This window comes from Callospermophilus lateralis, chromosome 3 (genome assembly GCF_048772815.1).
Source record: "Callospermophilus lateralis isolate mCalLat2 chromosome 3, mCalLat2.hap1, whole genome shotgun sequence".
In the NCBI taxonomy this organism is placed as follows: Eukaryota; Metazoa; Chordata; class Mammalia; order Rodentia; family Sciuridae; genus Callospermophilus; species Callospermophilus lateralis.
The window spans coordinates 92,329,456-92,355,357 of record NC_135307.1 but is presented as its reverse complement, the minus strand read 5'-3'; positions in this window follow the sequence as shown (position 1 = coordinate 92,355,357).

The window sequence follows — 25,902 nt, the reverse complement described above, 5'->3', positions numbered from 1 at the left end:
TGAAGAGCTAGTACAATTACACTTCCAGCTTTGTTCTCTTTCTTCAAAATGTCTTAGTTATTCTTGAGTCATAGGGTATACTTGTGTCTTTTTGTTCATGAAAATGATAAACTTTTTCCCATATGCAAGTGCTATTTTATTCTTACACTTGGCGTGATCAGTGATCAGGCTTTTCAAATGTAGCTTTTCTAGTAGGTATGTAGTAGTATCTCCTTATAAATATAATTTATATTTTTCTGGTAACCAGCAAGGTTCAACACCCATTAATACACTTATTAGCCATTTGTGTAACTTTGTGGTGTTTCTATTTCAAAGTTTTCCCAATTTGGTGGTGGGTGTGTCTTTTTTATGTTGAGATATATGTTTATTTTAATATGTTTTAAAAGACATTTCCCTAAATCTGTGTATTCTCTTTATTTTCTAAATGATGGTTTATGAAGTCCACATTTTAAAATTTTGATGAAATCTAATTTTTAAAATTTTATTGTTCAAACCTTTGGTGTCTTATCTGAAAATTTTGGTTTTTCTCATATTTCCTTGAAAATGTTTTTCTTTGTAGCTTTAAAAATGTATATATATTTCAATCCAATTTCAGTGTTGTAATTTGAGGGTAGAGATTCGTTTTATTTTATGAATAAATAACCTTCTTTTAGTAGTTTCCTGGAATGTAATATATTTTTCCTATCAAATGATCTTAGAAATTTGTTGAACTTCAGCTAAGGTATGTGTGGGTCTATTTTTAGACCCTTTTCTTGATTACTATGACTTGAAATTAGGTAGTGTAAGTCACCTAAATTTGTGTTACTTTGAAATTGTTTTTGCATTTCCATGTACCTTTCAGAATCAGTCTTGCCCATTTTTACCAAAAAACAGTTATGATCTTCATTAAGGTTGCTTTGAATCTAGAGATTACTTTTGGGTGAAATTAGCATCTTAAAATATTTGGTTTTTTGATACATGAACATGGTGTCATTCTTCATTTACTTTGTTCATCTTCATCTCAGCAGTGTTATACACTTCTCAAAGTGTGTATGTGCTATGGTTTGGACATGATTCCAGTGAATTCTGTTCTGCCTATTGAAAAGTGCCTTCAAGTTATTTTTTATATATTTTGCTTGGTTTTCAAGATTTTAAGGTGGTAAGTTATATCCAGTCCCTGGTACTATAAATGATCTGAATAAAATTCATTTTGCATATCTTTGAAATTACAGTATCTTGTAAACAGTGTATACTTGAATTTAATACATTATGGTAATCTCTGCCTTTATATCAGAGGCTTTGATATATTTACACTTAGTATAATAATTTATCTGGTAATATATTTACACAGAATAATAATTTTTCTGGTGATATATTTACACTTAGTATAATAATTTATCTGGTTGAGTTTAATTTAGCCTCTAGCTATTCATTTTTATTTGTTTTCCATTTTTCTATTCTTTTAGATCTCATTTCCTATCTCCTTTTTAAGAATTTTTGATGTTCCTTTTCTTCTTTACTACTACTTTTAGGTATGTATATACCCTTCAGTATTTTCAGTCTAAACATGGAAACACAAGAAAATTCATCAGCAAAAAAGGAGAATTATATCCTGAGTATGAAAACAGGGTGCAAGGAGGACAGATTTGAAAATTACTAACTAGAATAGAGAAGAATTGAAAGTAGTCACAAATAAGTGGAGGTCTCAAAATTAACATATAAATTCTCCCCGTATTCTTGGATGACTCCAATGAGCTGAAGGATAGAAATGCCTAACCTGAGATTTCAGTGACTGCCCAAGGCAAGAGTGTGAATTCAAATTCTGTCCAATTAGAAAAGTATGGTAAACAGCTTGGACTTTCATGACTTAACAGATAAGTACCGTATCTCTAGACTTAGGGATATTCCTTAGGATTTAGGAGAATTATTTTTAAAGGTAACACCCTAGCAAGTTATTTATCTGACTAGCATATAATCACAACTAATTAAAGCAAGAAAACACAATAGCATCTTTAATGTACAGGATAAAATAAGAATTTCTCAACATGTGAAGAAACAAAAATTTGATTAACAAGAGAAAATTCTATAAATAGAAACAGACACATAGACAATAGATTTTGAAATTAAAGATAACTTTAAAATAGTACAAAGCACTTTTTATGTCATCTCCAGGAAAAATATCCATGTTTGTTGGAGTGATGTGGAAACTGTAATAAAAAAAGTAGAGATACTGGAGATAAACTATACCTGAATTTTTTAAAAAAAGTAGTTAGAAGATACAAACTGAATGAAAACACAAAAGCCTATGAATAAAATAATTTCACCTAATATGTAACTGTAGTCCCAGAAAAAAAAGTGAAAAGAGGAGACATAAAATATATTTGGAAAAATTGTTGACCAAAATATTTCTAAATTAATAAAAGTCATTAATTTAAAGATTCAGGCAATTCAGCAAACTTCAAGCAAAATAAATTCAAAGAAAAGTATGAATATAAATATCAAAGCAAAATGCTGAAAATTGAAGATAATGATGAAATTGTAAAACATAACCAGAGAAAAATAAGTGCATTACAATAAGATAAATAATGATTGAAATAGTATTGAACTTCTGCTCAGAAATAATGGGAATAAGAAGACAATAATCATTTATTTCAAATGTAGAATTTATTAAAAAATCTGTCAACTTAGAATTCTATATTTAACAGAAATATATTTCAAAAACAATAGTAAAATAAATATATTTTATAAAATTAAATCTGGGGAAATTTATCAGGATATCAATGGAAGCAGTAACGTTTTGTAGCTAAAAAAAAAAGGTTTCTTAGCTGAAGGAAATTCTAAATTAAGGGAATAAGTAGTCTAAAGAGAGGAAGGGAAATTATTGGGAATGGTAATTATGTGAGTGAATATGAACACAATTTTTGATTGTAAATATTTTCAATTGACTAGGGCAAAAAATATATAGTATGGAGTCATTACATGTAGAATTAAAACATGGACATTTATAGCACCCAGAATGTTAGAAAACTTAATTATAATATTGGAGGGCCTTTTAATTATAAATGTAGGGCTTTAATGTTTCAAGATAGGGGCTGGAGTTGTGGCTCAGTGGTAGAGTGCTTGCCTAGCATGCACAAGGTGCTGTGTTTGATCCTCAGTACCACATAAATGTAAAATAAGGATATTGTGTCCTCCTAAAACTTAAGAATAAATACTTTTTTAAAAAGATAGGGCTAAGTTAAGGAAAAAATTTAATCCTTACACTAAAGGACTTTTGGAACATATATTTAAAAGAAAATAGCAAATACTTTCAAGTATTTTCTAAGTGTAATTCTGTGTTTATGTAGTATAAAAATAGCCATATAAATTAACAGCCATGTATTTTAATCTCCCCACACATTCTCCAGTAACACACACAAATCAATAAGTAGAGAAAATAAAACCTTCTATTACTCATGCCTATACCATGACAAGGAAATAACAAATACTATAAACTTCAATTTACATCAAAATGAAGAAATATATATCTGAAAAGAGTAGTACCATATTCAAGCTCAACAACAATTTCAGTATTTTTAGTCTTCAATTGAATCTTCAATCGTTGTTGGGCTTGAATATGGTGCTATTTGTTTCAGATATATATTTCTTCATTTTGAGGATATATGGGGAGATTAAAATACATGGCTGTTAATTTATATGGCTATTTTTATACTACATAAACACAGAACTACATTTAGAAAATACCTGAAAGTGGATTGTTTGAATGTCCAAAACTGAATGGAAAACATTCATTTCCAAAGATCTTGTCCAGGTGTTAAAAGGATATCTAATTCATGACAGTGTTCGCAAAAATTAATATATTTTTTGTTTAGATGTTGTGTACATTAAATTTAATAAAGTAATTACAGATAGATAGAATATGTTCATTTCTGAGCTAGAAATTTTGAGAAATGAGAAGAAGCTTAAAACAGCTTTCAAGCTCTGCCTGAAGAAAATTATAGACATATTTGGGACACAAAATACTCATATAAAATTAAGGAATATCATGAGCTAATATAACATTTAAAGAGGTAATATGATTAATGGTCAAATAAGTGGAACTTACAGAAACATTATACACTTAGAGTATTTGAACTGACTTAAGTGAGAAAATAAGGTGAGAAATGGAGATTTTTTTCTATCTTAGTGGCCCTAGCAAGATCTCTGTTCACAAGTTCTGGGGCTATTTTAAAATATGTATCAAGTAGTTTATTGATAGTTTATTTTAAATGTATAATCCAAGAGACTCTATAATCTCAATTAGCTGTAACATAGATTCTTATGATGAAATCTCAATTAACTGTAACCATAGATCCTTATGATGAGATTATTCTTATAATCACAATAGAAACCCAGGAGTCTAGTTCAATTTCATTTTATACAGCATCTTAGTATAGAAAATAGCCACTCCATTTCTTCCCAACAATGTTCTTACCTTTTTAATAAAGTATTTTCAATCTTTTGATGCAGAGAATATTATGTATACTTTCTAGCATTCCTGTCTTTGGAAAGGGTTAATTGTTTCTGGCAAATAACTCTAGTTAGCTATCTAATTTCAGTATTCTCATTTTTATAGGCAGAAATCTTATTTTATTTCTGCTAACAATAAACTACTGTGGAAAAAATAATCATAGATATCACCAGTGCCATTATAGATCAAGATGAAGAATAGTCACTAAGCATATTTACTAAGAAAACACTTTAGCCATAGTTTACTTACATGTCACTCTTCCAACTATAGTTTACCCTGAGATTATTGGATGCAGAGTGTAGTGGCCAGTCAAGAATTTGGAGAGAAATTATATGCTGATTTTGGGATTCAATTCTCTCTGTGGCTATCTTTAATTCCCCTCCTTTGAATTATTGAGCAACTAGCACTCATATTCACCAGATCTGCTCTTCCTATTGCAACTTCCCTCTTCAGGGTGTTTCCTCTCTATCACTGAATTATCTTCTTTGCCATTTGGTCAAAATGTTTTCTGAATTCACATTTTCTTCATGATCCCCAGTTGAATCTCCAGTCTTCTTGGCAGGGTAGGTCACCATATTTTCTCCTGTTCTTTCTTTCAGCCTGAGGAATTCTGTATCTATCTACGATCAAGTGTTCAGAGGCCCAAGATGGTTACTCACATGGCTGGTTAAATCATTTACTGAGGAGGGCTAGAAAGCTGAACTCATCTGGAACCTCTCCCTGTCCATTTGGTTTCAGGATCTGTACTGCCATGTGCAATGTCAGATTTCTTATATGGAGGTAGTGTGGCATGAGATGGAATATTTCAAGAGGCACAGGAAGAAGCTACAAGGCTTAATGTGATTTATCCTTAGAACTTCAGAAGGTCACTTCTGCTGTGGTCCATGATTAGTCCATAAAACCAATCCAGATTCAAGGGGAGAAGATTAGACTCTACACTTCAAATGAGGAGTAACAAAGAATTTGCAGCTATCTTTAACCTACCACAAGTTGTTTGTTTTAAGGAATCCTTAAGGATGTATGTATCACAGATGGACACAAAAATTAACTGGAAGAAATCTCCAACTGAAGATGAAAAGGTTCAATCATAAAATGGGAGGAAAAAAAACACAGTAAATCCTAAGACATATTGTTGTTGAGGTAGTGTGGGCGTAGGGACTGAGAGCTAGGCTTTTATGTCCCTAACAGTCCCCACAACTCACGTTCTCTAGGAATCTTAAAAACAAGTAAGTCATATCCAAACTAAGTATAGTTAAGTTGATCAAAGGTTGCCCAAATCTCTGAGCAACAGTTCTTGAGTTTATTACATTATGGTCAGTAGGGGACACGGGGACTCTGTCCATAACTGCATGAATCTCACCAATATAGAGACATGCAAGATCTGTTACCAAATATAATATTCTCCTAAAATTCATGAGGGTATACCAACACAGAACTCCCTTGAAAATGTTTAAATATACCCTGCATGAAGAACTCTGATTAACTCTCACACTATATTACCTATCCCTTGGTAAAAATCTCAGATTTTTCTCAGAGGGGAGGAACATAATAAGAACTGCAAAGAAGAAAAATAAAATAGCATATATTTAACTTTAACAAGTTTTTCACTGCCTTTTCTCAGTCCTGCTAAATGTGTTCCGTACTGAAATATGAACTGAAATATGCATCCCCCATCCCAGAAACTTGCTGTTTCCCAAGTATTTCTGACAATTACTCACATGTACTTTCTTAAGCGCCACTGTGAGGAAATGCAAACCTTGTTGAGACTTCAATTAACAAAAGAATCTGAAGTTAGAATATTAGCCCAAGAGTAAGCACAAAAAGATTCTCAGGGAAAAAAAAAATACCCAATATTTGACAGTATTCCTTCATCTAACATGAAATATGATTCATTTAATCACTTTAATATAAGGGATTCCAGCTCATATTCCTTCATTAGATTTTAAAATATTCTCTGTAACAATAGATTTCATTTTGCCTGAGGAATCAATGGCTAATTACTCTTTTTTCCCCATAGTAAATAAATACCTTAAAATAAAAAAAAAAATCAATGCTCAAAATATTTTTGAAACTAATTATATTGATCTTCTCCTATAACGTTTTCATTAAAAAATATTTTCATTTGAATTCCATTATTCCTTCAAGGCATTGGCAATAGAGCTAATTTTAATAGTTTTTCACATGATGCATGTCATGGGCTTATATTAACATTCTGTCATCAGCTAAATAAATAGCTTCTCCTTGATATAGTTTGTTTCTCTATAGTTAAAATCACATCAATAAATGCATTTTTTCAGAGTTTAGAATTAGGTATTCCTTAATACTCAAAGAAAAACAAATGGAAATTTATAAAACATTTATCAACAGCCCATAATTTCATCCTCCCCGCTCCCCCAAAAAACTATTGTAAGAGTATTTATCATGTATATGTCCTAGACTTAATTATGTGTCCTTCAGGTGACCTGAACAAAAATTCTGGAAGATGTGGATTCACTATTGAATCTTCACTTTGCAAGGGACAAATGTTTTTAGGTTGTTACTCTAAAGAAGTAGGTCCTTGGCCCTGGTACCCTATACACTCTGCCAATGGAGAGGTTGATATTTGGAACAAAGACTTGCAGAAGTGTTAAAAATGATACCTTAGATGCTAAAAGATCTCTTAAGACTTCTTTTTTTAAAAAGTAAGAGTTCTGATATTTCTAAAGACATCTTCACTCCACAGGTGAGTCTTCTGTGCCCCTTCTCTTTCTCACCTAGAACAACAATAGCCCTCCTTTACATTGACAAAATGCCTTGCTGAAGGGTAGGGAAGTCATCTAGGAAAACAATTAGTTAATATTTCAGTTTTTTAGTGTGACTTGAAAAATATTTCTTCTCAGTTTCAACTTCTTAACCTACATGTTGGCTAAATCATTCACTCGAACCATACAACTCATGATCTAAGGGGCTTATATTTGAGAATGTTGTTTATATGCCTTATGTCATGGCAGTGAACAGCAGATTCTATGTCCTCACCAAGCTTGCATACAGCACATTTTGAGAAGAAGGAAACACATCCCAGAAGCATATGATACTCTAAACTTGACTTCTTTTTTTTCCTTTTTTATTTTTATTTATTTTTTATTGGTTCTTCAGGTTTCACACTGATAATCTACTGACCTTGATCCCAGTACACCCACTGTTTCAATCTGCTTCCTTTTTTTTCTCATTTTCTTCTTTAACCTCAATTCCTTCATTCTCCTCATGTGGTCAGACAATAGGTTTCATCATATACCTGCCACTTATCCATTCTTTTTGGCTCCTATCTTCTGCTTCCAAGCAATCTTTTAAAGTCAAACTGTAGATTCAAGCTAGTTACTCATGTCATTTAGGTATAATTTTAAATGTAATTTCCTTTCTTGGTCTTTCAGTTCATATCAGATGGTTCTTGTATTTATTTGTTGTTGTTGTTCATGGCACAGAAAAGCATGGTATGTCTAGCTAAAGCTCTCCAGAAAATCATGAGTTCTCAACCAATAACCTGGGTCTTCTAACTCTAGTCTATGTCTCTATACACTATATCAGATATCATGTCCAAATCAAATGCAATTTTTAAATCATCTATTTGTATGCTTAATTCTACACTAAACTATAAGCTTCCTGAGACCAAGATGTTTTTGTGTATGAAAAAGAGGGATACAATGATAATCTACACAGAATATGAGAGGGAGTTTTCTTTCAAATGTTATCCTAAAATTTGAGTCTTGTAATTGGCCAATTAAATAAGTGAAAATCTGATAAATCTTAAACTAGGACTGTAAAAGGGTACCATTGGTGAGTAGTCTATGTATAAATCACAGGTGTGTGAACTTGAGCAAATAACAGCACCATGTCCTTCTGTTTCCCTATCATAACATAAAAGGGCAAAAGTTCCAGTTCCTGAGGAATAAGTTACAACCTTTTAGTTCAATTTGACAGGGCAAAAGAAGGCATGGAAACAAAACACTGTGAGTGTTTCTATTGAAAAGATGTCCCAACAACTAATCTGGCTAATTATAGCTATGCCCTTCCCCCACATATGCTGTGAATGTCAGCAGTTAACCATACTCCATAAGGTATTTTCAGAAGAAAATTGATTTAATTATAGCTTATAATGACAGACACAGTAGTGGCCATCACTCTGCTAAGAGTGACTGAGTGACTTGTTTCTAGGATTCTGCCTGACAGCTGTCATCTGTGCAGGGACTTTAAGAGATAAAAGATAGCTTCTACCTAAAATTGTAGTTTTGTCATAAGTACCTAAAGACACCTTCAAAAAAAATGTGACCTTGGCCCAAGTTGTCTTTTTCAAAAATTCATAATTTTATTTTCCTCAGAGGATTTTGTTTCCCCATAAGATAATAATAGCTATGTTTTATAAAACCAGCCAAAATTTTCTCCTACAAATATTCTGATAAAGTTGCTAATATTGAGTACATTTTTTATTTAGGAACTAAAAACAATTCTCTTTCAAACATCAGATGAGCTGTTTATTTAAATCATTAAGAAACAGAATTTTACAGTGTGGAGATTTATTCTTAAATCTTTATCTGTAGCTATAGATATAGCTACATCTATATAGTTTTTTTTAAAAATTACAAATAAATGTGCAATAAACAGAACCAGATGGTGCAAAAGGAAAATATGGGGTCCTTTGTTCAAAAGTTGTTAAAATTTCCAGGGCAGTGATAGCTGAACATTAAAGCAAGCACAGGGCACTATTTGATTGCACAGGTTGTACACCTGGCTGTAATGTAGAGTTTACATATCAACTACCTTGATACATGCAGAAAATTTCAAATGAAAATCTTTCATCTGCTAGTAGGCACAGCTACTAACATTTGCACACAAAGAAATCATGGCACAGAAAATCATGGTGTGTCTAACTAAGGTGTCCCAAGGAGTCAGCATGAATATGCGGGCAATAAGCTGGGTCTCCTAACTCCAGTCCAACTCTCTGTTTACTTTATCAGTTTTCATCTCCAAATCGAACTCCAATTTCAACAAATAGCAGAGACATTTATGACCAATATATCCTGTTTCCGCTCAAAACATCACCTCTGGAGTCAATTCCAAGAATTTAATTGTATGAGCCGAACAACAACTGTTGCTTTTGTGAATTACTTTTTTGCCCCATTCAGAGTCCAAAACATCACAGGGTTGGGGAAATGAGAAAACTCATAAAGCAGTAGCTCTTTTCCATCACAGCGTGGCTGAGATGCAATTAATAAAAATGGAGCGGCTCAACAGCCTAGCAGCACCCAAAGTAATAACTACCTTTATGAATATGAGACACAGGTCTCAGGGCACCTTGAGGCAGGTTTCTGCTCTATTGATTACATTGTCAGACAACACATTTCATATCACTGAGCATGTCCTATTTCAGGACTTGCAGGAAAGGGACACTAGAGGAAACATAAATGTCAGAGCAAATGGGAAAGTCTGTGACCTCAGCACACAAGTCTTAGAGCAATAAGGTGATGCGGCATGGGAAGCCAGTCCTGGGAGTGATAGAAAATTAGAAAAGCATCCATAGCTGAGCAAGAACTTGAATATGTGCTGAGTACAGTCAACATTGTATGAAAGTCCAAGCCATTCAAGGTTTAATTTCCTGGGAAATTTCAAGGAATTTATCTGCCAGGTCATCTACTTAGACACACAGACTCCTATGATAAAAGTCATCGTATTGATCATACATAGGTATAAATTCAAGGCAATTGTCATGTTATTCTGTGCCAGATCTCCACAAACTTTCTCTCCCATTAATCATACCAGCAAGTTAAAACTGTTGTTCAAGAGCAGTCAATGCATACTTATTAAGAAGGAAAGGTTCCTTGGTATATCAACTAAATTATTTTCAATACTAAGTGATTTATTTATTTAGCAGTGCTAGGGATCTATCCCAAGACCTTGCACATACTAGGCAAGTGCTCTACCACTGAGCCACAACCAACCCTGATTGTCCTTTTAAACTGGTGAACACAGTTCCCACATTCTCCACCCTCTCTTTCCAATGCCCATAACCGAGCCCTTCTGCACTGTTTTTTCAATCTCTAGTTGAACCCTCCATCATGTCAACTGTGAGGCAGGAGATTTTTTTTTTTTTTTGGAGTACAGATATATCTTTATTTTTTAATTCAAAACTATTTTAATTGTATGTGTTTTTAGAGCACAGTGATAATTCTGTACATGTATTTAGTGTGTAATTAGTATTTCCAGCTCTTTGTGCTGGAAACTTTTGAACTCCTCTCTTCTACTTCTTCATAATATAATTATTGTAAGTTACAGTCACCCTGCTGTGCTGTAGAATCCTAGTACTCATTCCTCCTATCTAACAGGATTTTGATAACAATTATTTAACCTCCCACTATCCTCCTTCCCACTCGTTTCCCAGCCTCCAGTGACTGCTATTCTATTTTCTACTAAATCTACTTTTTAGCTTCCACCTGTGAGTCAGACATGCAGTATTTGTCTTTGGAGTACAGGCATTTCAAGTTGAGTCTTTCCAGCTAGAAACATTTCTTTGCCATTCAGAGATGCTCTTAGGTTAACTTTCAGTGAATCAGAAAGTGTACTGAACCTCAACCAGATAACTTATATACATTATTCCTACATGTTTATAAAAATTATACATGGAGATGTCATTCATATTTCTAAAGATATGTTGGGATGGAGATTAGCTTTGAACACAAAGATGGGAAGCAACAGAGATGCTTTGCAGCTGGGGATTGAAAATCAACTTAAGAAGCATTCAGTTTCCTGAGATGGGTGAAATTGTAGGTGGTACTCTATGCATGAAATTGTAGATGGTACTCTATGCATGTAGATTTCAAACAGTGTTTGTTTGTTTGTTTCTGTTTTCTTGCTGATTTAATTAGGCAAAAGTGTGGCCTTTTCTGGAAAGCTTCTCTTGATGAGTAAATTACTCTATAAATATGTCTGCACTAGTACAGATTGCTGTCTTGTTCTGCTTTCTTTCACACCACTCTCCATCTACTAGATTGTACACCTTTTGACACAGAAACATGTTGACGGTTGATTCATCCCCAGGATGTAGCTTGCTGTATGGCTAATCAAATCCAAAATAACAGCTTTAATAAAGTGTTGAACCTTAACATCATGTTAGGCATTGCACAGTTTACTTGACATCCAAGATGTTACCTCATGCTCGTAATAACCCAATGATTTGAATACTCATTATTTCCATTTCTATAATAGGAAAAGAGAAGATTTCTATCATAAACATTAAACTTAGGTTCTGTTTTCTAAGATGGATCACCTCCAGAAGCCCATTCCCCATTAAAATTTCCAATTTAGCTTCCTTTCAATTCTAGCAGCAGCATTTGAATATTGAGAAGCACATTGGAAAAACAACTCAGGTTCCTGTGAGAATCACTGACATAATCATGACAGAGAATTCCACATCAGCAGGTCAAGTAATGTGCAACAGCAGCAGTAATGTGTAATCTGCAGAACTGGGGCATCAGAAGATCCTTGACCACTAAGAAAGTTAAAGCGGAGGGCTTTTTAGCCTTCTTAAAAAGCAACAAACACACTGCATTACTATCTCGGTTTTATCTGACTTGCTTGCTATCTGAAAACAGATCTTCTTGATCCTGTATCCCAGAATAAAGGAGGTTTGGAAGGTGTGTTCCACCTCTGTGTCTCTTGTTCTTTATTCTGCCACCATATACAGAATCATATCTGGGTCTGTCCATTTGATATTATCCTGAGGTCCTTTGGTTTTGAAAACTTCTCTTTGAATAATCACTTCAGTGGAGGGGGACCAATCAACCAGGGAATGTATGGCTCATTTTTGTTATACTTTCTTCTATAGTATATTATGTTCTCATCCTCTTTTAACACTTCAATCTGAGGAAGAGGAAAATCATGTCTTCACCACTTATTTCTCTCTCAACCCTCTGCTGTCTCCCAAAGGAGGAAAGTAAAGTGATTGGTCAGAGGTAAGTACCAAAGTCAACTTTAAAGACATCCAGCCATTATTGGCCTTTTGCTTCCATCTCATAACCCAAATGTAGCACTCTCCTCTGAGTCTGTAGTCCCATCAGCAGGCACACCCTGGGCAGGGCCACCAGCCTCTTCACATTTCTTCTTCATCTCTAATTATAGGGCAGGGATTGTGTTTAAAGCCTACTTCTCATTCTTGTCCCTCTGAGGGAGTCAGAGTCAATTCTACAAACCTCCAAATGTAAAGGACAGCTAATTTGGGCTTACAGGCTTATGCTTCCTAAAGGAAATAATAACTCACCCAGAAAAACCCTATAGTCTACAGATGCTTTTATAAAAGATGACTGGCTGACAAAAATAAAAAAATATATTTGGCTGTTTATTTCCTATTTGGCTATTTTTTTGTGTTTTATTTTGCTTTGGTGTGTGTGTGTGTGTGTGTGTGTGTGTGTGAGTGTGAGAGAGAGAGAGAGAGAGAGAGAGAGAGAGTCAACCAACAGAGACAGAATGATAAATAATGAGTTCAGCATCAAAACCCCACCTTTGCATATTTAACTATATTTTCTTTTTCTCCAGTTTGCAACCCTCCAGAAACAGGAGACCAAAGAGAAGAGGTATTCAGACAAAGGAAAGGAGGTTGAGACAAGAACATCCTCAACTTAATTTTTGAATCATGATTTTTTTGCATTTTAGTCACCTAGAGTCCTTCCCTACCTTGGTTGGTGTGGCAGATATTGTTAGCTATCCACCAATATTCTTAACTTTCCCTCTAAAATCTTAGCTGAGCCCAAGGCCAGTCTGCCAGACTCCCCTTACCAGCCCCATTGTGTGTGGATCCACTATATCTGGATCTTGCTCTTAACTGGAGCAAGTCTGTTCTCTTCTCCTCCCTCTTTGCCATTGGCTGGCAACCAAGGAATGGAGGTGGATGCACACCTGAGATACAGAGAAGAAAGAAGTATATATTATAGATGGCAGAGCTTCCCTAGAAGCTCCAAACTTCTTCTTCTTCTTCCCCTTCTTCCTCATCTTCATCTTTGTCTTTTTAATTATTTGTTTAATAACAAATATAAACATAAAAATAAAATCCTCTAATCTTGAAGCTATTGTGCCTTGGGTCTTTTTGTTATGTCACTTTAGATCTCACCCCACCTAACCCAGAGGAAAGGATTTTGGAAGTCTGGCCTGCTCACTTTTGAAGCAATTTCTTACCTGGAGTCCCCCAGTCACCCAGATTTTAGTGCACATCTTAGTTTTTAGAATGCCTTTGGCTTTGATATAGTCTGAGTCACAAAGAGCTACATGTGCTGTCCTCTTCAGAGACATTCTTCCAAGCTGTTGATGGCTTCCTTTCATTTTAAAATCAGAGACATTCATATCCCATTTTAATCCCCCTATTTTTAATCCTTACAAAAAGTAAATGAAAACTTTTGGATATTTATGAGTTTGCCTTTGCAAATATAAGCACCGTGATGGATGGTGCCTGACTCTCATCCATTAGTAATTTCAGCATGATTTTTCCTTGGTACTGACTGCCTTCACCAGTCTCCCCATAGTGAATGCATATGTTTCTCGGGAACATTTTTCACTAAAATGCATAGCAAATATCACTCCAAAGAGAAGCTCCAAGGGAAAAAGTCGCAAAATAAATTTCCATACATTGCAGAAAGTATGGAAAGCAGGGAGAAATAATCAAACATTTTAAATTAAAAAGGCCTTAGTTCAAATATCACTTATTCTCTATGGATATTGATTATCTTTTCAGACCTCAGTTTCCTCTCTGTGGAAGAGAGAGTTAGTAGTTACATTATGCAAATTAAATGAGGTAATACAGGTAATGTATACTTTGAAGAATGATTGGCACATTACCAAAACATGGTAGTTACTTACTCTCTGCTAATGCTTCTCCCTGTAGTTAATGTCTTGATTCTTCTCTAAATTTTTCTTCTCAAGTAACTGACAGTCAGTGTATTTGGAAGCAGTATCTGAAGCCAAAATGTTTGCCTGGTTTAGGGAGAGTGAATGTTTTGTCAAACCATTGGGGCCTACTCCAAATTCACAAAAACAACACAAAATGCTTACTGAACTGTAGAATGTTAATTATGCAGCCTATTTATAATAATCTTACAAAGTCTCATTACCTACAGCAGTCACAATGCATTCATCTCATTTCTGTTTAGGCTGGGAAAATTACAGGAAGGCCTTGTCATTCTTTTTGGAGTTTTCTGTATTTGGTGACATTTCCCCAGCTTGCTGCAAAACAGCAGCTGCAATTAATTACTTTTTGAATCAACTAGAGGACAGCTTGTAAGTTTTCTGCTGCCCTCTGTCAATTCTGGCACAATGAATTCTCTTTTCGAGTTTCTATACAACTTGCATTTTAAACATTTCAAAGATAGCAGGGCCTACACATGAAAATGGTTGAGGGAGGGGGTGTCATTTTTTATTTTATATTTTCCCAGAAAATACAGTAATCAATCAACTAGGGATCCTGTTGTTTGGAATTAACAGGCTTTTTTTTTTTTAATTTTTAAAAGACGTCGAAACTTTATAGAAGTCTTCTTGTGAAGAAGTCATCATTTTATGCCTCTGAGAGGTTAACAAAGATCTCAACCACTTTGGGCTTACCTGTGCTGACCTCATCATTTTCCAAAGTTTTAATCATCTGAATGTAAAATACAATGAGCAAGAAAAGCCCAACCTGGAAGCCCTTCTCAGCCTCCTTTAATCAGGACTTGAAAATCCTTCTTCTCTGTTCAGAGGCTGTGTTAAATGGAATGTCTTGCACTTATTTTCTCTTCAAGTGTTTAAGTCACATGCAGGACTTTCTACATTTCCTGGAACCATATTCATAACCAGTGCTGAAGCAAGGTGGGCAGGGATTGCACTGAAATTGACATGGCCACGGTAAGGCATGATTGATTCCCCAGTTGATCATTTATAAAATATTTACCAAAGTATCATTGTATATTGGTTTTATGTAGGAAATCTTATGTTCAGTAAAGTCACTTTATTTTTAATTTGTATCCTTTTCTGTTTTTGTACTGGGGATAGAACCCAGGGGAGCTTTGCCACTGAGCTATATCACCAGTTGTTTTAGTCAGTTTTTTCATCACTGTGACCAAAAGACATGATAAGAACAACATAGAAGAGGAAAAGTTTTATATGGGGCTCATGGTTTTAGAGGTCTCAGTCCACAGTTGACTAATTCCACTGCTCTGGACACAAGATGAGGCAGAACATTATGGTGGAAGAGTGTGAGAGAGGAAAGCAGCTCAGGATATGACAACAAAAAAGCAGAGAACCAGCTCAGTCACCAGAGACAAAATACATACCCCAAAGACACCCACCCAGAGACCTGCCTTCTCCAGTCACACCCTACTTGCCTATAGTTACCACCCAGTAAATCTCCACCAGTGTATTAATGCACTAATTTTGTTAAATTCTCATAACCCAGTCATTTCACCCCTGAAGTTTCTTGTATTATCTCACACATGAGCTTTTGGGGAACACCTCCCTCCTAGACGATAATACCAGTTCTTTTTATTTTTTATTTTGAGATAGGATTTCGTTAAGTTGCTGAGTCTAGACTTGAATTTGTAATCCTCCTGCCTCAGCCTCTGGAATCACTGGGATTATAGGTGTGTGCCACTGTGCCCAACTGCAAATTCACTTTAAACAAAATAATGATGATGATGGCGATGATATAAATATATATATATATATATATATATATATGCATATACATATACATATATATGCATATACATGTATGTATATATGTATATGCACATATATATGCATGCATATACATGTGTGTATATATATGCATATACAAACATGTATATGCATATATATACATACACACACACATATTGTATATACACACACCATTTGAGATGAATTCACATTCTTTAATCTATGCCCTTGCTTGGCATATGCCTTGTACCTGTGATAAATTAATGACAAAACATTCTCAGTTTCACAGATAATGGAATCCAGGCCAATCTATCATGACCTCTTTCAGAAGTTTCTAGATACAGCTATTATGAAAATGTGAGCTTCAAAGAATACTGCTGGCTGAAGCCACATTAAGAATGAAAAGGAAGTCATAAATAAAAAAGTGCTGCAAATGTGAAAACTTGGTTTCCTACAAGTAAATCAAGGATCAAAGGTAGTCATGTTTGCTTTTGTTCTCTCAGTCAATTTGTTCTTTTATTTTAATAGTAGTGAAGCAAGCTGCTAGAGGATGACTTTTTGCATCTCAGATTGAGGTGTGAATGCAATAGTTCACCAGGGAGTCAAACATGAGTGAGAGAAAAACTCTTTATATGCTGACTTTCAAAGTGAATGATCCAAAACCTATTCCAGAAATCCTGAGCTTTTACATCCACTTCATGAATACAATCAGAGGCCAGAGTGGAAAGAGGGGACTTTGTAAAAGAGATTGGTGAATTGTTATTGAGAGGGAGCTGTTGCTTTGCAGATCTCACCACCCCTCTTTTGGATGGAGAAGAAGTGAGGTTTCATCCTTTAATTTCAGGCTTAGAAGGAGGGATTCAAGGTATCAAAATAGAATTTTTCAGAAGATTAAAACTTTCACATGGAGATACAGTGGGAGTGTTTCAATTATTTATTTAACCCACGAATTTGTTAAACCAGTCTAATGACAAAACTGGCTTAAAGGATGATTTCCAGCACACAGGGTTATGTGCACACGTTAGGCAGAAAATCAAATGGAAAAATAAGATTTGAAAGTCAGATAGAAAGTTATGTAGTGCCCTATGTCTAACTTTTCAAAACAGAACCATAATTACCAGGAAATAGTCATAAATATTACTATTTCCCCAAGTGACAAATGACCTTTGGGCAGACTTGTCAGACAATTTTCTGATATGAACTTGGAAGGGCAGATGGTAATCTTCTTGCCTTATTTGTAAGTTTCAGGTAGCATTCCTTAATAAGAAGATCACTCAGAGTGTGTTAAGATATCTTTCCTGTAGACAAGAGACAAAGAAATCAATATCTTATTCTTGCCTGGAAAGTCTATAGTGCAGTAGGGTTTGGGTTCCATCTCCTTCTTGAAATTCTCAAAATAGGTAGATTATTATTTTGGTGGTTAGTGCCACTGGTATATGAACTTACTTGCCCCTACCCTCTCTCTAGCATAAAAATAGAGAATATGAGCATGAAGAATGTAAAGAACAAAAATACTCCAGGCCCCTCTTCTTAGAGACATTTAGCCTAAAGAACATTTAAATCAGAGATTACATATAAGTCAAGTTTAGAATTTTAATTCTTATGTGGGACTGCATATTAGTCTCTTTTTTTCTGAATTATGACTTTTTGTGACTACAAAAGACAAGAAAATTGGGGTTTGTTCATTTGTTTTTAACCTAAATGGAAAGAGAAAGAATATATCGCTGTACATAAAATTTTAAAGGGAGAATGGGACATAGAAATAAAAAGACTTTGTGGTTACCATCTACATAACACACCTTTACATTATTAGTACAAATCTCCTCCTCTGTATAAAGAAACTGGAGAGGAGAACTATTGTGTGTTACAGGACCACACCTACACACCTCACCAAAATCCTAACATTACAATCTTGGGGTTTAGGAATTAAAAGTACAACTCCACCACAAAGTTGGTAGAGAAGAACCACAACTAGATAAATCAAAATTATAGGAAGATACTTTGTACCCCATTTTTGGATGTTTGTGCTAATTGTTTTAGATGTGTGACATAATGAAAAATGCATGTAATTCTGACATGGGGACTTTATTCTTCTTTTTTTTTTCTTTTTAATGTGACATTAATGTGAAAGCTTGGAAGATAAATGATATTCCTTATGAATATAATTTATTTTTCAAGGGGTGGACATAATAGTTTTCCATTTGAACAACACCTTTTGGGTTTTAGTTTATTTTGGCTGGGGATGCTGCATGGCAAACTGATAAATAACTAAATAAAGTAAGGCAGGTTTTTTTAAATTGAATATTCCCTAGAAAGAATCCCATTTCCACCACCTTTAGCTCTCTGACCTCAATCAATACATTAATCCTTTAAAGCCTCAGTTTCCTCATCAACAAGGTAGCAATGATACTACTTTGTTACATCTTAGATATGATTTTCTACTCTCCTGCATTTAAAATAGGGACTAGAATGGAATATGAATCTTTCCATGCCTGGCAGGCAAAAAGTATTCAACTTCTGGGGATCTAAAACTTTTAATCTTCAAACCTGGTGTACAGGTTTTCTTTCTTGAAACTCAAATGGCTTCCATGAGGTACACTGTGTGAAGCCTGCTCCTGGGACTACCAGAGGGTCATTTGTTTTCCTTAGAACTCTGAACTGCCCAGCTGCAACAAGCAACCCTTAGACTCTAAAGCTAAGCACACTGATTATTCTCCTGCTTCAGGCCATAATTCAAAACATAGAAATGGTTTGGAAAATCTCTAAGCAATTTAAGTACTGGAATGTAAAAGGTAATTTTGCGAGTCAGTTGGTTGAATTTCCAACTCTGGAGTCACAATAATTTATTAGAGAGCTATGTGGAAACCTGGGTACCAGCTTCCTGTGAATTTTGAGAAAAAACGGGATGATTTTGGAAAGAAGATTATAACACTAAGGAGTGTCAATGGCTCTGATGTCATTGTCAGAACTCAAAGGGGGAAAGGTGGGGAAGCTACATGCTTCCAAAATAAGGGGATATTCCTTGGGCTCCATAGATCTCATTAGGATTAAAAAGCAAGACTAGCTCTGACATTATCTGAATTCTAGGCATGAATTTGGAGACAGAGACCAATAAAAGGCAATAATGAGCCATGCAGATCAGGTGTGTATTCATAAGAATCCTAGGTGTGATGCAGGGTAAACCATTCTACACACTGTATATATGAGGACTCAAAGTATAATAATAAACAAACTTTTTACAAATCCAGAGGCCTATATTAATTGCATCTAAGAAGTATTGGGCCTTTCCAATGTACATGTGCATCTTGGTCAGGGAAGCTTGGAAAATGTATTCATTCATGGTCCTATAGTTCAATAGAGCCAATAGTAAGACCAGCACGGGATGTCAGTCCAGTACTTCAGCATCATTCATCACAGGAGAGACCAAAGCATTCAACAACTCTGGACCCCACTGGAGAAAACTTATCCATAGGGATATTAACTCTCTGCACTTTAGATTGCAAATGCCTGTTTGGTAATTGGGTCCCCAAAAGACCACAATGTAGGAAAAGATCAGAGATAAAATGAAAGATATCTGCAAGCAAGACATGATCATTATAATGTAAGTGGGGAGGCTGTGAGGACCTTGGTCCAAGTCCAGGAGGTGGGTGAGGAAGCTGAAACCAACAGTTTAATGGAAGAGTAGACATCAGACAAACATAAAAAGAAGTTCAATTACTAATTGTAATACAAAGTTAGAAAGGAAACCAACCAAGTTCTATGACCAAGAAACTAGGGAAGAAAGAGACCTACTTTTGATGGATAGAGTCAGAAAAAGACCTTGCTGAGAAATTAATCTCTATTCAGATCAAATTATAATCTTAATGAAGGACATACAAAAGACTCTTCTGGTTTACAGTCCAGATGTTATGAGGAAGAACAGGATGGACAAGACTAAAACCTGTTCCAGAAACTGGGAAGAATACAGGGAGGCCTCAGTGCCTGTAGGGTCAATAATCAGAGCCTTATTTCATTCCCTCTAGTCATAACATTGCAAGAAAGTTTGGGTTTTTTGTTTGTTTGTTTGTTTTAATCAATTGTACTACAGTTAATTAATGCAATTGTAGATATAGGGCAATGGGTTCGAATAACCTCTATTACCTCTGGAGAAAATAAAGATACTAACAACTTTTTCTGGTTCAAGATAACTAAACATCTTGAAGCACTGATTTTCTTTTATTTCTGTCCAAAAACTCAGGAAAAGGCTTACTAATCCTCAAATTTTTGCCAACCTCTTTGACAAATTTTCAATTATTTTGCTTTAGGAAAGACACAATAGATGGCTTTCCAAAGGCATTTCCCCCTATTATTTGAAATATGTTTTTTGTTTACTTATGCTCCATTCAAAATGTTGCTTAATAAAACCCATGAGTTCAAGCCAAATTTTGAAGATTATTATATCTTTCCTCAAAAATTTCTTAAGAGGAAATTACGGTCTGTCTGAGTGAAATAGAACCAGTCTCTTGAATAATGGTAAATTTTATCTCCCTGGGGCTGGAGTTTGAAGGGGCTAACAAACAAACAAACGAATGAATTGTCTTTGATTGATGGCTATAGGAACTGGTAAGATCTTTTGAAACAAATAGAAAAGATCATCAACTAGTGAAAGAAGATGTTGATCTAGGGAAGCCAATGACTTGGTTTTAGATAAACACATTAGAGACTGAATTCAGTTTATACATTTCTTAAAAAAAAAAAAAGGCAGGTAGAAGACTTTAGTTCCAGCCAACTGGAACTTGTGCCTTGAGAAAGAACAGATGGATGGAGCAATCTGAAGGAGTTCCACTGGCTAAGGAGAAAATAAACCCTGAAGTAGATCACTTAGTCAGACCTCTCATTATTACCTACTATTCAACATAGAATGGCACAACACGGATAATAAAATATTATGTTCCCAAAGGCAGCTTCTTGAAAGGCTAGCTTGGCAGCTGTTCATTTCACCTGGAACTTCAATTCAATGTTACAAGGATTAGAGTCTGGAGTGGAGCTGTGAGAGGTCCCTAATTTATTAGCAAATAGCAAATTTTAAAGGGACAATTGTCCTTTCAGCTCATAGTCTATTTCAGCCAAGGTCAGAATCATTTACTGTCCCCTAAATGCATAAGCAAATAACTTTGATTACACAGCACTATAATTCCTCATGTTGAATTGGTGAGATGAGAAAATTCAAAGAATAGGACAATCCCAAAATTATGATAACATTTTTTCCTTTCAATGCTATTTTGCTTGAGAGTGCCACTCTCTCACTTTTCCCATTCATCCCCAAACACTTATCTAGATAGCTCAATAGGGATGAGCCTCTGATACTAAAAATATGTGTCCTGAGGTGGATTTTCAAGAGTTATTTGTTAATAGTAATTTTTCAGTATTTATCTACCTCAGTAATAATTTTTTGCAAATATATGAGCCTAAAACGTTTGTTATTTAAGGTTTAAGTTTATAGTTTCCACTTCCAATTTTAACACACAGAGAGAAAGAGAGAGAGAGAGATGAACTTTTAACTAAAGTGAAAGACTAGTGAAAGTGAAAAGGTATCTTAATTGTGGATATATTTATTGGGTTTATATTTAGTAGATTTTAAAGCACAGACCTCTAAATTGAGATTCTACTTGCCACCTCAGAATCAAGAGCTGCCTTAGGATTTAGTGATTGAGAACAAGTACAGTTTTCTAGAGTTTGAGAACATTGACAACAATATTTTTGTGAGGGCATGCTAAGGCAGCACATAGGCTTATATTACATAAATTGACCATACTTCTAGATTGTCGAGGATGCTGTGGGGATTGCAGATTAGCTAAAATAAAATCCACTGACTTCTTAATATTCTGCCAATTCCCAGCTCTACTCTTTTTCCCACTTTCTTCTTGGCCACACCATAAACTCATTTGCCCTCCTGTCTTTTCATATTGCCTCATCATGCTTCATGAAGCAAAACTTCATCAATCATTCAGCCCTTGAAGAAAGTCCATCTTTCTCTCTGATACTACCCAAGAGGTCAAGTTCCCTATAGCATGGCCTATTGGGATTACTATAAATTTGAGTCTACCAGTTTCAAAGAAGCCTCAAAGATAGTGAGCAATCCTACTCAATTTTCTTTTCCTGGCTCTCTAAATTCATCACAATCTTGCCTCATGATGCTATATAAACACCCACACATATATGCATACACACCCACACATGTACATGTACACATATGTGCTTAAATGTCTTTTCATGCCTTATCTATAAAATGAAACTTCAAATGCTTCTGACCTACTAGGTTTGTTTAAAGAATCAATGAATTTCTGTATAAAGTTCTTATAATATTACTCCAGCCAAAACTAAGGGCTATATATTGTTGCTTGTTATTATGAGCACTATTTTGATTGTGTATTATATTCTCTATATTTCTGTTTGAAGGCAGACTAAACTCAACATATCAGGGCTTAATCTTTTCCCTAACATTCTAGAGGCAACTAGCTCAAGAGCCTTATCACTCTGCTCATTTACTCTTGCAAGCCAAAGCGGGGACATTGTAGACCTTCTCCTCTTCACCAGTCCTCACCTTGATATAATGCATTTTGCAGCCAACACTGGAAGAGGTGAAGTGGAGTGCAGTAGGCACTAGATGATCATTCTAAGACTCACCCCCTCCCCTTGTTCAGGCCACATTCCCCTCCCTCCTGTTCCTTGCACAGGCAGCAGCAAGATTGCAAATCGCTTCCGTCTGTTCTGTGATGCTCCTTCTCCACCTGCCTAGACCTGACCTTGACTAACTTCTCTATTTCCACCAGAATATGCTATTCCTCCTTTCTCTAGGTCAAATAACCTTTTTATAATCTTCTCTTAGAAGTATGTTACTTTTCTTAAGACTGTTCTAAGTAAGCATTTGCTGCTATGACAAGGTGATTAATTACCTTTTACATAGACTACAATATCCATTGACTGGGAGCCATGTCTGGTCTGGCTCACTGTGATATCCACAGAGCCTAGCACAATTCTGAGAATTAGTTGGACACCAAATAAATTTTTCCAATAAGTGGAATAAGGACTGTTTAGAATAAGAAAATGGAAAAATTTATAAACATCAGGGGAATCAGCAAATATAAAAAATATATAATAGAAAAAATACAAAGAAAATTATGAAAGCCAAAAGTTGTTTCTCTGAAGAGAGTAATAATATTGAAGGCTCTTCTGCCAGACTAAGAAAAAAAGGAAAATTAATAAAATACTACAATAAGAAATAAAATAGACTCTTACTGCCAATTTTGCAAAATTAGAAAGTATTAAAATTATTTACATGGTATGCCAACAAAACACATTATATAGAAGAAATTTTATAGTTCCTATCGAAATACAAACTACTGAAGTAAATTCAAGTAGAATAGAAAAACAGAACACATATAACAAAAATAAATAAATTAATAATTTAGAAAACTTACCATCAAAAACGTTCATGCTGAAGTGGGCTTCACAGATGAATTATAGTCAATATTTAAAGAAGAATTAATACAAATCCTTCAAAAACTCTTGCCAAAATATGGAAAAGACAGGAATACTTCCCTAGGTTATTATTATTATTACTTCACTAGGTTATTATTACTGTGATACTAACCAGAGAAATACATTAAAAAAAGAAAAAATACATTAAAAAAAAGAAAACTATAAAACACTATATCCCTTATGAATACAGGTGCAAAACTCCTCACCAAATTATGAGCAAACTGACTCCAGAAATATTTTTAAAAAAGAGCGCTCAGGGACAACTGGATACCCAGATGTGAAAAAATGAATCTGGACCCCCGACAATGCATCATTTAACTCAAATGGATCAAAGACCTAAATTTATTTAAAGTTCTTAAAAGAAAACTGGTGTAAACCTGCATGACTTGAAAAACTCAATGATTCCTGAGCTATGACACCTGAGTCCAATTTTGCTGCTATAAGAGAATACATGAATTCAGGCAATTTTATAATGAACAAAAATTTATTGCTAATACTTCTGGAAGATCTGTATGCCATCAGCTAGATAGGGCTGTCTTGGTGTCATTTCATAGTAAAAAGTGGGAATATAGGAAGGCAAACTTTATCTCTTTATGCAGCAGAATAGTACAAAAACAAAGAGGCTAGAAGGATATTGACTTGTATTTTAATGATGTTAATTCCACCCATGGGGGCAATCCCCACACACACACTAGCCCAAGCCTCACTCAAATGTGCTTCCTCCTAACATTGGCATGGTGGCAACCAAATTTCAACCTGAGTTCTGAAAGGAAGAAGCATTCAAACCACAACAACATCTAAAACAATCAGGCAGTTCCTCAAAAAGTTAAGCATAGAATTCCTGTGGTCCAGCAATTACACACAAGGAGATGGTAAGCATAACATGTTCACTCAAAAACTTATATTAGACAAAGGCACCAAAAACATACATTGAAGAAAAGACAATCTCTTCAATAAATGTTGCTAGAAAAACTGTAAATCCATTAGCAACAAAATGAAATTAAACCCCTATCACTCACCATGCACGAAACTAAACTCAAACTGGATCAAGGACCTAGGAATTAAACCAGAGACTCTGCATCTATTAGATAAAAAAGTAGACCCAAATCTCCATCATGTCGTATTAGGCCCTGACTTCCTTAATAAGACTCCTATAGCACAAGAATTAAAACAGAATCAATAAATGGGATGGATTCAAAATAAAAAGCTTCTTCTCAGCAAAAGAAACAATCAGTGAAGTGAATAGAGAGCCTACATTTTGGAGCAAATTTTTACCACAAGCACATCAGACAGAGCATTGATCTCTAAGATATATAAGGAACTAAAAAATCTTAACACCAAAAAAACAAATAACCCAATCAACAAATGGGCCACAGAGTTGAACAGACACTTTTCAGTAATAAATAAATATATGAAAAATTCAACATCTCTAGCAATTAGAGAAATATAAATCAAAATTATTCTAAGATTTCATCTCATCCCAGTCAGAATGGCAGCTATTAAGAATACAAACAACAGTAAGTGTTGGCGAGGATGTGGGCGAAAAGGCACACTCATACACTGCTGGTGGGACTGCAAATTGGTGCAGCCAATAAGGAAAGCAGTATGGAGATTCCTTGGAAAACTGGAATGGAACCACCATTTGACGAAGCTATCCCACTCCTCAGTTTATACCCAAAGGACTTAAAAACAGCATTCTACAGGGACACAGCCACATCAATGTTTATACCATCATAATTCACAGTAGATAACCTGTGGAACCAACCTAGATGTCCTTCAGTAGATGAATGGATAATGAAAATGTGGTATATATACACAATGGAATACAATTCAGCATTAAAAGATAATAAAATCATGGCATTGCAGGTAAATGGATGGAGTTGGAGAATAGAATGCTAAGTGAAGTTAGCCAATCACAAAAGAAAAAACAAATACCAAATGTTTTCTCTGATATAAGGATGCTGATTTATAATGGGGTTTGGGGGAGAGCATGGGAGGATTAGAGAAACTCTAGGTAGAACAAAGAGGAGGGAGTGGAAGGGAGCAGGGCATGGGGGTAGGAAAGACAGTGGAATGAGATGGACATCACTACTCTAAGTGCATGTATGAAGACACGAATGGTGTGAATCTACTTTGTGCACAATATGAAAAATTGTGCTCTATATGTGTAATATGAATTGTTATGCATTCTGTGGTCATACATAACA